Genomic DNA, 11,709 nt, shown 5'->3' with positions numbered 1-11,709 from the left:
TTTAATATACATGCATACATACACACGCGCACACGCATTATATATATATATATATATATATATATATATATATATATATGTGTGTGTGTGTGTGTGTGTGTGTGTGTGTGTGTATACACGCACTTGTGTATAAATGTCAATTATTAGTTCTTATGACGAGGTACGTATGAAATGCATAAACGTTGCAGCATGAAGTTTGGTCTCAGGGATTTAATTTTCTTTTTAGCAAAATTGATCGATTAAATTCTTCCATTAGTATTATTAAAACGTATCAGTTTAGCGATGTCGATGACCATTATTGCTGAGAGGCCAGTTTATGGTATTAATTTAATCTGTCAAGACGTACAGTGGATGAAAAAGTAAGCGTGTGAAATATTATCACAATTATTATTATAAGATGCCTCCTTCATGGTACATTAACAAATGGATTTGTATCTATCAGCGTGTCTTAACTGTTACAATTTGCTTATTTCTCACCAAAATTGATTGTCAGTTTTTTTGACGGAGTTTTCCAAATACCTTGTTGTGCAAATTACCAGACAAGACTATGTATTGTCTGATAGTTTCGTTACATTCTATATTTTTCTTATCGTATATTAATAATGAAATACGACTGCATTAAAAGTGGCTCCTTTCTCTATCAACAACTGGTTTTTTTTATTATTATTATTACAGTCCATAATTTGTTACAATGCAACACTGACTTTTAAAAAGCTGTAAAAAAACAAACTATCCCATATAAGAACATCCTACAACGATTACGAAACAACTTTTACTCTGCAGAGTTGGCTTACGTCACTTACGCCTGCCTATTTTTTTCAAGTTCACGGAGAGCACAAATAAGAAAACTGTTCTTTGTCACCTTACTTTGCAGAAGTCCGCAAGAGCTACTGACAGTTCTCCACATCCACTTCGTAAACAGCGAGGTTGCTACGGAGCTGACTGGGAGCTCAAGTGATCGCTCCCTTGTAGGCGTCGCGAATCCTTCGGCTCTTCGACACCAAATAAAGGTAAAAACTCGGCGACTGTGATTAAGTTCTTCCTCCGCAGCTGTCACTGACGTTCATCCTCCCCCCCGTCTTCTTCTTCTCTCATTTATCTATAGGAGCGTTCGGTTACGTGAAGAATTTCTGGGAGACAGATCTATGACTCACGTTGCATTCAGAGATGAGCGTTACACAATAGCTGCTCTCAGAACGTTACTCACTGTGAATATAGATTCCGCTGCAAACTCAAATTGTTTTAGTTCTAGAAACTGGCCCTTGAATTTCTTTACAGAATGCTATTATGAATTGTATAATCCGTACAGTATTTAACGTTTACGGTACTTCAAAAAAATAACTCCTTATTTCAGGTACATATCTTAAAATGGGTTCAAATTCAATATACGATGCAAACACAACAAATATAAAGTTTCGAATGTACGTATTAATTTCATGTGGTGCATAAGTAAAAGAATAAGAGATTCTTGAATGTCTTAACACATTAAAACCATAAAGATGAAAACAAGAGAGATGCTCGGAGTTTTATGATTAAAAAAAAAAGATGAATAATAAAAGCCTGATTACTATGAGGAGCTGGTAGCGCGCCAAAGGAACTTGACGTCACTCGATACTCTGCATTTTGAATACCTAAGTCTAACTACCCTTATGCAGCACTTTGTTTCAGCTTTAAAAATAAAGCGTACAGGTGCTATCACGAGGTTTTTAAGTCATAACCAATATTTTCCGGTTTGTGAAATATTCCTAGCTGATACACACAGACGAACTAAGAGAACCGTACCTAATCCAAGAACACCCGTAGTGGGGTAGTGCCGTCAGGGCAGCTCACGCTGCGCACTTTAGGCTTTACCTTAAGGTTCTTTCCCGCGTCCCTTCGGCACCTAGCTGCAGACCCTGTGGTCTAGTGGTTATCAGTGTCGCCTAATCAGTGAGCAAACCGAAATCAATCCAGCTTGGAGAAAAGAGTCAGGCATATTAAAACAAGCAAAAAATGCGCCGAAATTTTTTCGGCTCAATCGAGTTTTCTGTACAGCGCATAATCAAGGCCACCGGAAATAGATCTATCTTTCGGAGGTCTCGGTATAATGCTGTATGAGCCGCGGCCCATGAAACTTTACCCATGGCCTGGTGGTGGCCTGTCTTATAGCATTGCCAGACATACGATTAGGCTAATTTTGGAAAGAAGGGCATGGGCTAGCAACCTCATCGCGGAAGACTTGCAGAGAATTGGACCCACTTCATATGTAAGTTGATTATATTTAATATATATAATATATATCCATATATATGTATTTATGTATATATATATACATATATATATATATATATATATATATATATATATATATATATATGTGTGTGTGTGTGTGTGTGTGTGTGTGAGAATGTTTGTATATTTGTTTGTCCACTATAGATATCCGAATTGCTTGACATACCCAGACAAAATTTTGCACATGGCCTCTATGTCACTCCAGAAAGGTTTATAACTCAAAATCAAACCCCTACCCCGTGAGAGACATACACACACAGATAAAACAAATGAGATTTTCGTTTTACATCACCTTTTCCTTCAGTTTTCTGGGTTTATTTTCATTTTTCACCTGACACTTCACCTTTTCTTCTGGCTCTGCCAGAAGTATGATTAACCTACAACAATAATTCTCTTATAACATCGATTTTTTATCAGAATTTACATGAATTTTGATCATAATTAATGATAATAATTAACATAATTGTTTATTACCTCGGGAAAATCTACATTGAAAACCTAAATTGACAAGTTCTTTCCATAGTAAGAGAAGCTGAGTTCGCTCATGCCTGTAGTGGCTAAACATGAAACTTTTAGCCAGCAGAAACCACACCAAAACTCTCTCTCTCTCTCTCTCTCTCTCTCTCTCTCTCTCTCTCTCAAGCACTTTGGAGCCAAATCTATCACTGTCTATGAGGTTTATTTCTAAATTATTACTTAGAGAGAAGAACAACAATTTATGATGCAAAAAAGTGGAAGAGGTGGATGGTTGGAATTAATTATCATGAGAATTGGCAAAAAACTTCACTGCATATGGAAGATATGTTTCTTTTCACATTGCTTGCTACTCACTACCTGGAAGATAATGACTGAAAATTCTAAATTAAAACTTTACAGGAATGCAGATCATTAAATTTGGAAATCTTTTCCAAAAGGTACTTGAGGGTAAATGTTTTATATGGAAATAGGGATTAAAAAATGGCAACTATGCACTTCGAGTTACTCAAAGTGCTCACAGCTTACACAACACGTCAATTCATACCTTTTGCTGATATAATCTTACACAGCAAGGCATAGTATTCCCATCATTTAAGGAAATAAAATTATATTGTTTATGGTTATATATTAGAATGATATATATTCATTTCTATCTTTTATCAATGTGCAGTTACTCAAAACAATAAATAACTGATTGCCTAATATTCCTCCAAGAAGGGAAATATTTTGTTTGATTCATGATTATGTTATTGTACGAACTGACCAAGTTTATAGTTGCCATACATGTAACTTTATACACAATTCTACATTAAGGAATTTGATGTCGTAAAGAATATGAGTTGTAATTTATGTTATGTTTAAAAGTCTCTAAAACCAATATAAAAAATACGTATCACAAGTTGAAGTTAACTATATAAAAGGGAAAGAAGTAAAAAGGTGTAACAGAATATAGATTAAATATTTCTTATTAAAGAAAGACATCTATTCTCATATGATATTAATGAATGAGTTTAAATTAGAACTGAGGGGCTGGTTCAGTTTTTTATGAATTGGACAGTATAACACAAATATTTTAAACCATTCTCAAGACTATTATGCTTCGTGGGAGAGTGACCAAAATCTTACAACCTTCTATTTAAGGATGGGTTGAGAGAGAGAGAGAGAGAGAGAGAGAGAGAGAGAGAGAGAGAGAGAGAGAGAGAAGGGGAGGTGATCTTACTGACACCAGCTTCCTTTCCTGACTAATTTTGGTCCACCAACGTCTGTTACAACTACAAACCTGGGTTGACAGATAGTCATTCAAAGACGGCTACACTGGAAGAACCTTAGAATAAACTGACTTCCTTCTTCTCCACTAGAATAAACAGAATACAGAATTCCTTCTTCTACAGAATAAACAGAGTATTCTTGGACTTATTCTTTGGCCTGGAAAGGAAACATGTTTTGCTTTTTATCTAAATGATTGGTAGTTAACTTCCTGCTTGTACACTTGTGTAAACAGACACAGGCCTTTGGAACTGGTCACGGCTAAGACCTGTCAACCCTCATCAAAGATAACCTAAGTGCCTGCCCTCGCTTACCCATTTCCATGGACAGCCGAGCACAGCTGTGTAAACAGAATGTATTTATCTGATCTGGTCCCAAAAATAACTCTCTTTACAGGATCTGAAACTTCTAACTCCCAGAAAACAAGGCATATTAAGAACATAAAAGAATATATAACATTTATAAGCACTGCACAACAATACATACATTACAAAGTCACCTCATTACACTTCACAACACATGAGACATCTGGAAAAAAATTCACATCACTGAAAGAAAAGCATATAAAAAATACAGACAGCATAAAAAAAAAATACAGAACACATATTACTTTTACAGAACAGTCACACATTATAATATATATATATATATATATATATATATATATATATATATATATATATATATATATATATATATATATATATATATATATATATATATATATATACAACATATTAATTGCCACAGGGAAAACTGAAACACCTGATCCAGAAATCCTGACCAAATCAAGAGGACTGATGCATTGTTGCTAGGGTGACAGCCAAAATCTTGTTTTTTCTCATTCAAGTAGACACACGCCTTTGCTATTAAGATCAGACAACCCACGCCACTTAAAGGGTGTAAATTTAAAATTTTCTATCAAAATAAATGAGTTGGTTTTATACCATCCTAGAAAGATATGGTTGTGAAAGTTTTTTTTTCATAAAACCAATTTCAATTTCATTTCTTTTCTACTATTGTCAAGTTGATGCTATATTTCAGAGACCAACTGTCTCTCTCTTCAGGCAAATAATGAATGAGAAGATTTACAGAAAAGCGGTATTTATACCAAAAGGTCCATAGGTCAGCCGTTATGTCACTCTGGTTGACAATTTCTCTTTAATCTTTTTAATCGCTGGTTGGAGGAAGATTTTATCTAGAATATCTGAGTCCCAGGCTCCTTTTGAGAGGTTCATCATATTTCTTTGTTTAATCAAAACTGATTCCATCATCTGGATTTTGAACCGACAATTGCTGTTATGAATTATATGTGACAAATTCCGGTTTATTCTGTGATTATGGTTATTTATGTGGTTAAAAATAGCTGAGCTCTGTTGTCCGTACCTAACTGAAAGTTAAGCTGTATTAATCACTGAAGGAGTGATTTACTTGTAAAACCAATATAAGATTGGTCATAGTCGAGGCAAGGGATTTCGTAAACTCCTGTGTCTTTGGGGATTGGCTTTTGTTGGATGTTAATCAGGGATTTGGCTAAGGTATTTGGGTAGGCAAAAGCAAAAGGGTTAGATATTCCAAGTGTCTGTGTCAACGTCTTAATCCTCTCTAGGTGTGGGATTTTCATTTCATTGCTGGGTGTCTCTCTAGCCTTGATTTTAGGGGGATGGTAGAAGATTATGTTAGCTTTGTGGATCGCTTTCTCAGTTATATGGTCAGGGTACTTTAAAGATGACAGCTGCTTAGGGATTAGTTCAATTTTCTTTTCCAGGAAATCTAAGGAGCAAGTCTGTAAGGCTTTTAGGAATAAATTGCTGACTCTGCCAACTTGATAGAAATGTCATGATAGCGAAAATAGTGAATGTATGAAAGTGAAAATGATGGTTTTCTGTATATGGTAAATTTGTGTTCTGTCATGTCTCTAATTATTAAAACATCAAGAAAAGGAATTTCGTTGTCTGTTTCCCATTCAACTTTCAATTTAGTGCTAGGTACTAGGCTAATGCATTTAATTTTGAAAGAAATTCATTGAAATTGCCCCACCTATTATCCCAAAATGTTAGGATATCATCTACTGTACATACCTCGTCCACAGCATGTCTTTAGGTTTTATTGCATTTATTATAATAGTTTCAAAATATTCCATGTATAGATTGGCTAAAACAGGACTTGAAGGGCTGCCCAAACTGCACCCGAATTTTTGTTTATAGAATGACTCCCCGAATAAAAAGACTTTATTTGATACACATAATTCAACCAACTTTATTATTTTACCTAGGGGTAGTGGGAAATGATCTGAATAGGGGGGCTAATTTTTCTCTAAAAAACTGTAGAACGTCCTGTACTGGTACTTTTGTGAATAGGGAATATAGCCTACATCTAAGCTTAAAAGTTTTATGTTGTGAAGTGGTATATGTGCTTCTTTAAATTTGAGACAGAAATCTTCAGAATGTTTAATGTAACTGGGAGAAAATGTGCCTAAGAAAGGGGAAAGGAGGCCGGCTAACCACTTAGAAATTTTATAACTGAAACCTCCATCACATGAGATGGTAGATCTGAATGGAAGATTATCTTTACGAGTTTTGGGAAGGCCATAAAAGTAAGGTAGCTTTGGGTTAATGACTTTAAATTTCTCCAGTAGCTCAATGCTCTTTTTGTCTTTGGCAATTATTCTTACTTTTCTAAAACATTCTGTGGGACGTTTTGGAAGGGATTATTCGTTAATTTGTCCTTCCAATAAACTTTCCCATAAGTTAAATAACTTAATGAATAATAGCACTTGAAACAATCTTAAGCAACAAGATAAAGTTTTAAATTTATCAAACACCCTCCTTACCATAAACCAACGCTTGGTTTTAAACCTTGGTTTATCCTTTGCCTTCATGCCATACCGGAAAAATAATGTAGATTCTATAGTTGCTTTTGACAAAATCATATCTGATAAAAATTACAGCCGAGAAGAGATACGTTTAAAAGGCATTTTACTAAATGCAATAACTGACCTCAATAAGAAATACCTTGTCCCCCTTAGATTTATGAAAACCATCCGCTGTAATAAGTAGATCCGACAAATACGGCAAAATCGTGATCATGGACAAAGACCTTTACCTCGACAAAATCAACCAACTTCTTAGTGACACAAACACTTATGACATAGTTTTTTTAGAAAAGTAAGATTAATTGGCAAGACAAAAAGAGCATTAAACTACTGGGAAAATTTATATCATTAACCCAAAACTACCATTCAGACCTATTATCTCATGTGATGGAGGTTTCAATTATAAAATTTCTAAATGGTCAGTCGGCCTCCTTTCCCCTTTCTTAGGCACATTTTCTCCCGGTCACATTAAACATTCTGAAGATTTCTGTCTCCAATTTAAAGAAGCACATATACCACTTCACAACATAAAACTTTTAAGCTTAGATGTAGGCTATATTCCCTATTCACAAAAGTACCAGTACAGGACGTTCTACAGTTTTTGAGAGAAAAATTAGCCCCCTATTCAGATCATTTCCCACTACCCCTAGATAAAATAAAGTTAGCTGAATTATGTGCATCAAATAGGCCTAAAGTCTTTTTATTCGGGGAGTCATTTTATAAACAAAAATTCGGGTGCAGCGTGGGCAGCTCTTTAAGTCCTGTTTTAGCCAATCTATACATGGAATATTTTGAAACTTATTATGATAAATGCAATAAAACCTAAAGACATCCTGTGGACGAGATATGTACAGTAGATGATATCCTAACATTTTGGGATAATAGGTGGGGCAATTTCAACTAATTTCTTTCAAAATTAAATGCATTAGGCCTAGTACCTACCATCAAATTGAAAGTTGAATGGGAAACAGACAACGAGATTCCTTTTCCTGGTGTTTTAATAATTAGAGACACGACAGAACACAAATTTACCGTATACAGAAAACCAACATTTTCACTTTCATACATTCACTATTTTAGCTATCATGACATTTCTATCAAGATGGCAGAGTCAGCAATTTATTCCTAAGAGCCTTACAGACTTGCTCCTTAGATTTCCTGGAAAAGAAAATTGAACTAATCCATAAGTAGCTGTCATCTTTAAAGTACTCTGACCATATAACTGTCAAAGCGATCCACATAGCTAACATAATCTTCTACCATCCCACTAAAAACAAGATTAGAGAGATGCCCAGCAATAAAATAAAAATCCCACACCTAGACAGGATTAAGACGTTGACACAGACACTTGGAAACTCTAACCCTTTTGCTTTTACCTACCCAAGTACCTTAGCCAAATACTTTATAAACGTCCATCAAAAGCCAGTTCCCAAAGATACAGGAGTTTGCGAAATCCCTTGCCTCAACTGGGACCAATCTTATATCGGTTTTACAGGTAAATCACTCCCCCAGTGATTAATTCAGCATAAACTTTCAGTTAGGTGTGAACAACAGAGCTCAGCTACTTTTAACCATATAAATAACCATAATCACAGAATAAACTGGAATTTGTCATGTATAATTTATAATTTATAGCAGCAATTGTTGGTTCAAAATCCAGATGATGGAATCAGCTTTGATTAAACAAAGAAATATAATGAACCTCTCAAAAGGAGCCTGGGACTCAGATATTCTAGATAAAATCTTCTTCCAACCAGCAATTAAGAAGTTAAAGAGAAATTGTCAACTGGAGTGACCTATGGACCTTTTGGTATAAATACCGCTTTTCTGTAAATCTTCTCATTCATTGCTTGCCTGAAGAGAGGCAGTTGGTCTCTGAAATATAGCATTTACTTTCCACATTTTGGCATTTTTATGGACTCCTTACATTTGATAGAATTCTTCGCCAATATATATTTTATCACTGTATGTACATTATGTCTCTTGTTATTGTTATTTGATTGACTGTTAACAAACACAAATTGCTCTCACTCAGCGTGTGGGTCAGGGGTTCGGGCACCAAGTTTCCGTCCTCACGCTGCTTTGTATACCGTATGCCCAGGTAATAAATCAATCAGGACCCAGTTCTGTCTTCTTTGACCTCACAACTGTTGCCCCCGGAGTGACGGTAAACACAGCGGCTTTGGCTTCACCATTAACGGACTCGCTACAGCCGCTTTACCTTCAGAGAGCCTTTAACAGAACCATACGGCGACAAAGTCTAGACCTCTGAAACCTCCTTCCATGGAGAACACCCATGCCACTAACCGACTAATTACAGCATACCTTCTTCAAGTACATTCTGGCGTTCTCGAACGGTTTGGCCCTGCCATTTACGATTCACGTCGGCTGTATTCAGAAGTCATTAATGGGGCCACATGGTGTATAGTTTTGACTTCTGACGAGCCCCAAACACCATTATCGGACCTATGAAAGAAACTCATTGACATGTACTCCACGCCCATCCCAGAGAGAGCCCAACTCACCCTTGACCTGTTGAACCAGCCCCTGGGGGATGCATCACCCAGGGACACCTGGGATGAACTACGAGGTCTCCTGACGCTGCCGGGCTTTGACTCAGACAGATGGAGGAGGGAAATCAGCTTGTTGCGGGAAATATTCCTGCAGCGCCTTCCACAGGAAATGAGGGCACAAATCATGGAAGCAGACACGCTCTCGATGGACAAATTGGTGAGCCTCGCACTCCACGAGGCCACCAAGGCCTCCAAGCACGCCACAACACCTGCAGCCTGCAGCCTGGTAGCAAAAGAAACTGAAGAGGGGGACATGAACGCGGTATATGAGAAGCAGGCGCGCGCAGCAGAAAGGCAGGACAAATCCAGCCACAATTGTTACACTTCCCGGAGGAGGTTCAGAAAAAGTTTCCCTTACTAGGTGCCAATTTCCTTACACAACACAGACTGCTGGTAGATGTCGGCTGAAAACACCTGCTGGATACTGGAACCTGCCACTCCCAACTGCTCTCCGCCGGACCGGGAATGCCTGCCGTATGCTTCATCTCATCGAACAAATACAACACCCTCCTGCACGAATTCCAAGATGTCTTCAAGCCAGAACTGCATCAGGTGCCAGATACCCAGCCCAAGCACAGCATCCATCACCACATCACCACCACAGGCCCGCTGACACATGCCAAGTTCCGCCACCTGCCGCCCAAGAAACTCCAGGATGCTAAACAAGCATTTGCCGAGATGGAAAGGATGGGTATCTGCAAAAAGACATTGAGTCCATGGGCTTCCCTCCCTCCACATGGTGAAGAAACCAGACGGTTCCTGGAGGCCCTGTGGGGACTATCATCGGCTGAACCTAGTGACAACCCCAGACCACTATCCCCTGCTAAATATGCTGGACCTAACAGGAGCCCTGCACGGGGCCAAGATATTCACAAAAATGGATTTGCTCAAGGCCAACATCCCGACGACATTCTGAAGACAGCCATTGTCACGCCATTCAGGACACATACCTTCTCCTGCTCCACCTTCAGCCTCAGGAATGCTGGGGCCACATTCAGTGCCTGATGGACAAAGCATCTTGTAGGACCTACCTTTCGTCTGCTTTCATGGACGACATCCTGGTCTTCTCAAGTCCCGGAGGAGCACCTGGGTTGTAAGAGTGCAAAAAATGAGCAGGTAAGATTACTGCTGGTTTAATGCAGATTCAGGCAGTTTATATGGCGCCCGACTAGCCGAACGCGGGAAGACAATGACATTGAGCGTGACCTGAGTCAAAAACAATTTAACAATAATATCTGGCCCGAACAAGTACAATTTACAATACAAAACATACCAGAACTCCAATATGGATACATCTTGATGCCTGCAAATAAAGAAACATATGATTCACATAATTTGTGACAGTTGGACAAATACATATAAAGTTAAAATGGTAGAAAATGCGTGACCTGGCACGTTAAGTAACAATTGAGTCACGAAGAACATGGGAAGTCACCAAAGAAAACTTGCTCAGCGGAACTTAATTAATGACACCTTGACACTCTGCTGGCGTCGATGTGGTGACTTTACAGGAGTCACGCCGGGCTGTGCTGAAATGCCTTCCAGGAGAGCAGTTGGTCATCAGATTCGACAAATGTACCTTCAGAGTGGAAAGGTGGGCTTCCTGGACATGAGGTCTCTCCGACCCAGGTGTCCATCCCTATGGCCTCCAAGGTGGATGCAGTGAAGATTTTCCAACACCAAAAATGATCAAGTCCCTGCAGGGAGTTCCTCGGCATGGTCGCTACTACCGAAGATTCGTGCGGACATCGCCCACATCATATATCCCTAACTGGAGTGCTGAAGGGAAGCCAAAAGCGCACTTAGGAGTCCCACAGCAAGAGCATTTTTGAACAGATGAAGGCAGCTCACCAAGCCAACACCTTAACATATCAAAGATTTTGGCCCCTGAGACTTACCACCGATGCCAGCAACGTAAACGCGGGGCCGTGCTGGAGCAGATAGTAGCTGGTTCCCCGCCTAACGATGTTTTAGCGCAAGATTAAATCCCATGTAGACTGGCTATAGTGCATTCGACGGGAACTGCTGGCAATCTACCAAGCCTTGCGGCACTTCATTTACCTCTTGGGCAGCGGCCCATTCACCATCCTGACAGACCACAAGCCATTGGTACATGCGTTCGAAGGCAGAGATGCATGGTCAGCAACGCACAGCAAGCACCTGGCTACTATCTCGAATTCGGATGCACCATCAGTTCGTCCCGACAGGCGAATCCGGTAGCCAACAGCCCTATCAAGTTGAAATAAA

The 11,709-nt window shown here is 38.6% G+C and overlaps 1 protein-coding gene across 2 annotated transcripts in view; it reads left to right on the top strand.

Moving 5' to 3' along the window:
- The first annotated feature begins 875 nt into the window (after nt 1-875).
- Nucleotides 876-11,709, top strand: part of Nf-YB (nuclear factor Y-box B) — a 41,973-nt gene continuing 31,139 nt past the window's right edge. For both annotated transcript variants that reach the window (XM_067104370.1, XM_067104303.1), the window contains exon 1: nt 876-1,010. The gene's annotated coding sequence lies outside the window, so the exon portion shown is untranslated. The remainder of the gene's footprint in view (nt 1,011-11,709) is intronic.

Source organism: Macrobrachium rosenbergii, chromosome 1 (assembly GCF_040412425.1).
Source record: "Macrobrachium rosenbergii isolate ZJJX-2024 chromosome 1, ASM4041242v1, whole genome shotgun sequence".
In the NCBI taxonomy this organism is placed as follows: domain Eukaryota; kingdom Metazoa; phylum Arthropoda; class Malacostraca; order Decapoda; family Palaemonidae; genus Macrobrachium; species Macrobrachium rosenbergii.
Note: the sequence above shows the minus strand (reverse complement) of the source record. Positions and strands in the feature narration are given on the sequence as shown.